This window comes from Arachis ipaensis, chromosome B08 (genome assembly GCF_000816755.2).
Source record: "Arachis ipaensis cultivar K30076 chromosome B08, Araip1.1, whole genome shotgun sequence".
Lineage (NCBI taxonomy): Eukaryota > Viridiplantae > Streptophyta > Magnoliopsida > Fabales > Fabaceae > Arachis > Arachis ipaensis.
In genome coordinates, this window is record NC_029792.2 from 87,462,768 (window position 1) to 87,469,290 (window position 6,523).

A 6,523-nucleotide genomic window follows, 5' to 3' on the forward strand; every position below is an offset into this window, starting at 1 on the left:
TTTTTTTTTCTACGCATATTTTTTTTCTTTTCTTTTCTTTTTCATATTTTTTTCTTTTCTTTTGTTTTTCTCATTATCTTTTTCTCAAAACTACATACAAGATCATCAATCATAAGGTTTAACATTTGATTAATGCATAAGTATGTACCCAATTTCCAAATATAAAAATACAAAGCACCCTTTTATCCCAACCAATGTTCCCAATCTCCCCAAACTAGAATATAAAACACTCTCACTAGCCTAAGTCAATCAAAGATCCAAACAAGGGACTTTTATTGTTTTTCATTTTAGGGTTGAAATGTGCTAAAATAAAGAATAGTTGGGTTAAGCATAGGCTCAAAATTGGTTGACAATGGAGACTAAAAGGTAGGCTATTTGGGTAAGTAAGCTAATGAAAAAATGGCCTCAATCATATAAATGCATGAATACAAGGAATAATTTGACATAAAGAATTAAACAAATCAAGGATCACAATCATAGGAAAAGAACAATTTCAAACAAGAAGGAAAATAAGTGGTTATAAGATGTAACTACACAATAGGCTCAAAACTCACAATCTTGTGTTTTTAGCTCAAAACATGATACACAAAGGTATAAATCCATGCAAGTTCCATAAAAATTTTCCACTCAATTGGGGTGGTGCCCTTTTTACAAATTCCTTAGAAAAATTCATTGTTTTGATTAAGCTTATTCAAATGCAATGTTGTGATTAAGAAATTCTAAAATTCTTTAACCTGCCCTCTTTTTTTTTTTAATCAAAACAAATTTTTTTATGCACAAAGGGTTTAACTAAGTTTTCAACAATTCAAAACATTTTTCAAATCACAACCACAAGGCTAAAATGCAATATATGCAATAAAAGTGTGCCATAACCAAACTAAAAATATCCACAATAGCAAATATGTACAATAATCCCAAAATAGTTCAAAATAAAGCAAAATAAAATGAACTAAGTGATAGTGTCCGAAAATGTTCACCAAATCCACCGACGGCGACGACGGTGACCTCCCCACACATAAGATGAAGCATCGTCCTCAATGCTACTAATCGGGCTCATGGTGAGGATCAACAGTCGCATCTGGCTACGGCTGGGGCACTGTCTGGGGCACTAGCCCCTCGGGAGGCTGCTGGGTCTCCTGAGTAGCCTGCGTCTGTGTCGCATCTGTCTCCTGTTGGATCTCAGACTGGGGCACTGGCTCCTCGGCATGCTGTGGAGTATCCTGGGTAGCCTGTGTCTCTGGAGGTGCCTCCTACTGAACCGGCTCCTCAACATGCTCCTCCTCGTGCTCTGCTTCGTGATCCTCCGCGTTGGAAGTGGGAGAGTCAGGGAGAGGGGGTAGCTCAATGCCCTGTGATACAAACACCTGGTCTATGCGATCGAGACGTCGCATGATACGATGCTCGCTACGCTCCATGAAGCGAAACAGGTGTTGTACTAGCTGATATGTCGGCTCGGGTGCTGGTGGTGGTGGTAAAGATGCTACTGCTGCTGAAGAAGAAGAAGGTCCTGCTGATGGGTGAAAATTAGATTTCCACATAAACTCACTGGCAAGTGTACCGGGTCGCATCAAGTAGTAATAACTCACAAGAGTGAGGTTGATCTCACAGGGGGGGCTTCTCGTGCACCCATGTACCCCACGGAATAGTAACCTCCTTGTCGTCGTTGTCTGGGTGGGGTGGTGTCACATCATCGTCCCTCCATGGGGCACCGGCTAGCTCAATCATGCTAGTGACCAATGTGAGAAATGGTAGAAGGCCACGGATCTGTGCTCGCCACATGCCTTGCCTGATCAACCGGGGGAAGTATACCTCCTTCCCCTCCATGACACAGCCAATCAGAAAAAGCATATACATGTAACATAGTGGGCGAATATCTGCTGCCAACACTACAACATATATGGCCTTTAGCAATGCCAAATTTTGTAACATCTTAAAACCGATATTGTAAATAGGTTTAGACAACGGTTTTTTATAGTGTTACTGTTGAATTCAATTTTTCATTATTTTATAGCAACAAATTAAAACCGTTCTCTTTGACTATTTTAAAGAACGGTTTTATAACCGTTACCATGATTTGTATTTAAGCAACGGTTTTTTATCGTTGTTTAAATAATTGTACAAAGAAAACGCATAAAAACCGTTGCCAAAATGCTACACTTGAAAACCGTTCTATTAGATGGTCTTAGACAACGATTTTTACAGTATTGCTATTGAAGTTTAATTTTTTATTATGCTATAGTAATGAAATAAAACTGTTCTCTTTGACTATTTTAAAGAACGGTTTTATAACCATTACAACAATTGTTTATGAAACAACAATTTTCTAATATTATTTAAATAATTATACAAATTAAACAATACCAATAAAAATAATTTTAAATAATCATATAAATTAAAACTATTTTTCTATAAATACTGAATTTATAAAATACTCAAAAACTATTGTTATAAATATATTTTAATTTTAGAATAAATATTATATATTTATTGAAAAAATTTCTCTCTAAGATAATTAAGGACATTGATCTCTTAAAATAAAATTTCAGAGCGCGCTCTTCCTCCCACCACCATCAACGTAACTCTAACGTACACCAATTAGGCCATTAGGCTCAGAGCTGTAACAATCTAAGTTTTCAGAAAATTAAATAATAAATTATTTACAATTTATTATAATTGTTGAGAATTTTATTTTAAGAAAATTATTTGACTGAGAATAATTAATTAGAGTTTCATAAAAATTAAAGTTTAAATTAATTAAAATTTTATTATAATTTTTATTATAATCGAATGTTTCACATAATTTCAGTAATTAATAAATAAAAAAAATTATATAATTTAAGTTAAATAACTTTTATTATAAATAATTTATGATTTAATTAAGTTCCTTATTAATACTTTATTCCTTATTATGAATATTTTACATTATATAATTTGATTTAAATAATTGATATTCATGTAATTTAATACTTTATTTTTTATGAGTAAAAAATTAATTATTTCGTCTTATAATTTTAAATGAGAATGCATAATTAAAAATCAATTAATAAATTGATACAACAAATTCCTTTAACTCTAAATTTCCAATTTCATTTTACCCTAAATTCCCACCTTAAACAAAAGAAACCCTAATTTTCCCCTTTTCCCAACCTAAAACACGCAGGCCTTCACCCCTCTTTTCTCTTTCAACCCACGCACACACAGCAAAGGAAGAGAAGAGAGGTCATGTCACCGTCAGATCTGAAGCCGCCGAGGAGCCGAACGCCGTCGAAGCCGCACCGTCGCGTCACCGTCGCTCTGCCTCCGTCGAACCCGTCACACCGCCGCTACCGTGATGTCATTGCTGTCGCAAGGGAGAAGAGATGCGTGAGGAAGGAAGCTCGTTGGGGAGAAAAAAGACGCCATCTGTGCTGCCAGATCCGTCACGTATGATCTCCATTGTCGCCGTCGAAGGTCCGTCGCCGTGGACGTGGAGAGGAGCCGCCGTTCATGCTTGTCGCCACCAAAAGAGGAGCCGCTGCCACCGTCGATTGTCACTGGAAAAAACACCGTACCGCCGTGCCTCTGGTCGCCAGAATCACGGACCGGGGAGAAGGGGGCTACCACTCCTGTTGCTGCTGCTTCGTACTTTTATTGTAAGTTGTCTCTGTTTTGAATTCCATTGAATTCATTTCTGTTTTCGATTCCATTGAGTTTGAATTCTCCATTTTATTGTAACCATGGTCACTGTTGTTGGAGTTTAATTGATTTGGTTTCTGTTTTGATTTGAATTTTAATTTGGTATAATGCTGTCTATTTTGGTCACTAGTTCTCTGAGTTTAAATGAACGGTTCTCTCAGTGATAATATTCTAGGTGATTGAGTGATGCAACTTTTATGTAAATTAAGCTTTATGACACTCCCTGTAAACATAGAGATGGATTATCACACTTCACCACCCTAAAGATACTGTAAACATGGAGATGGATTATAACTGGTGACTATTTCCTTATGAGGAGTAGCATTCTAGAGTTATTGCATGAGTTATAGAGTTCGTGAGTACATGCAATCCATCTTTTTGATTTTGTGGCACCATGCTTTTGCTACATTTCAATCTCAGACTTAATTTGATGCCCTGAACAAGCTGCTCTTACATTGTATTTTTATTGTTGCTATACTGTGAATTACTTCTACTATTATTTTTGCTTTGTATAATATATGACCTGTTTTCACATTAAGATCAGTGTATTAGTACTTCTATTGATTAGGCACATCTTATTAAAAGATGGGAATCTTTTTTTCTTTTAGCTGCTTTTTGCAATTGCTGACAAGTGCGGTACTGCTCTGAGAAACATCAAGTAGCCGAATTGTTTAAATGTTTTATTTAGTCTTCTTTCCACAAATTTTATCCTAATAGTTATCTTTCTTTTCCTCGTTTCCTCTCTCTATTAGTAAACATTATTAGGATTAGGCTTAGTATTATATTTAATTTGCTAACTTTTTTATTCACTGGAAAATCATTATAAAGGTGAGGGAGAACTTAGTATTATATTTAATTCTGCTTCCCTGCTTCTACCTCGCTGCATCTGCTTCACCGCCTTGGCTGATTGTGGGTTGTCATCTGTGGTAAGTGGTCTTTTTCTCTTATTTTCTTTTGTTTTGTTAGGGCGTGTTTGGCTGTTGGCCATTTTTGTTGGAGTTAAGAAGAAGAAAGGAAAGTGGTGTGTGAGTTTCTGCTTTTGTGTTTGTTTCAGTCCTTTGAATAGTGATTAGAGTTTGGATTATGAGATGAAACGTGATTAACTGATTATGGTGTTGCGATTAGGGAGTGGAATAAAGTATGGAAATGTGGGATTTGCTAATCTTTTGCTGTTGCTTTTGTTCACTAAATTATTATTTGGAAATGTTGTTGTGATTTTATTTTAATTTTAATATTGATTTAGTATGTAACTGGTTCTCTGTCAATGCTGCTCTGATTTTGTTTTAATTTTAATATTCATTTGTAATAATAATGTTATAAGTTTGATTTGGCAATTAGGTCTCTGAAAATGTTGTTCTGGTTTTGTTTTGGTTTTAATATTAATTTTATATTGATGTAGTATAATACTGTTTGATTTTGATTTGGAAATTGGTTCTCTGGAAATGCTATTTTAATTTTAATATTGATTTGGTATAGTGCTATTATGATTTTGGTCAGAATAGGATAAGAGTATTGGAAAACTGATTCATCTGTGTTTTCTTGACCTCTCTAACACTCCATTGCAGACACTACCAGATTCCATTTATGATCTGCATAATTTGCAGATACTATTGTTGACAAACTACCCTAAACTCACAAGTTTACCTAAAAGAATATGTGATTTGATAAGCTTGCGTTACCTTGATATCAGAGGTAGCAGTGTGCAAGAGATACCTTAGGAAATGCTATAACTAACTCATAGTTCTTGATGAGTGTTGCAGAGAAATCAAACGGTATCTTTTTTCTTTTAGATCATTTACTGTGAGAAGGATATAGATACCATACTCAGGAATATATGAAAAGATGAGTATGTAATAAGTCTTGGCTTTAATAGTCATAAATTGACTTGGTATATACTTTTCATCTTCCTCAAAAACTAGTACTTTCATAGCTTCTTCTAGCACTTATATTATAAGTTTTAACGTATTTATTTTTTTTTTATATTCTCTATCATAGTCTTTACTATTTGAACTTTTTTCTTAATCATATTGAATCACAATGAATCCAAAATCTAAATCTTCTACAATTGAGCTACACTACAGGTAAAGAGCAATTGGATGAGAATGAAGGAAATAATATAGAGGAGCAGGACACGGATTATATTAATCCAACTGAGACTAAGGTCATAGATAATACTGTGAAAGGTAAATTTTTGATCTCTTTAAAAACATTTTATGACATCATTTCTCTTTAAATTTACTGCTGTGAAAGATTTATATATGATGACTTCTTTGTATAATAGGGATATAGTTTAATAAATAATTTATTGGATCTATTAATTGGTGAGGGGCAGCAGGGCGGGGGTTGAAAAAGAGTGTTCGATGAGCATGATGATGAAAATGGTTGTATGTGAGGACATGGTTTTTTGTTATTTTCATTAATAAGCACAAATAATTTACTTGAATTGATTAATTTGAGCTAGGCTTTCAATAAAATCAAGACTCAAGTTAAATAGCAAAACCCGAACAAGAAAATCAAGACTCAAGTGTTAAATAGTTAGTTTTCGTATAGCAGTTGTGAGAGTCTGTGACTTTTACTTGATGCACTAGGCTATAAATAACTCTCTCTCTATGTAATTGAGGTGTAATTGCTATCATTTTTCTAAATAATAGTTCAGTTTACTTTCACTGTAAGCTATCTATTTTTTAGCTTCTGCATCTTTTCTATTTAGTCCTAGTTCATTCTTTCTTCTTTCTTTTTTGGGAAAGTTTCTAGTTCATTCTTTGGGGAAGTTTCTAGTTCATTCTACATCTTTTCTAGTAGTTTTAGTATCTTTGAATATATTATGGTAATTTTAATTAGTCTCTTT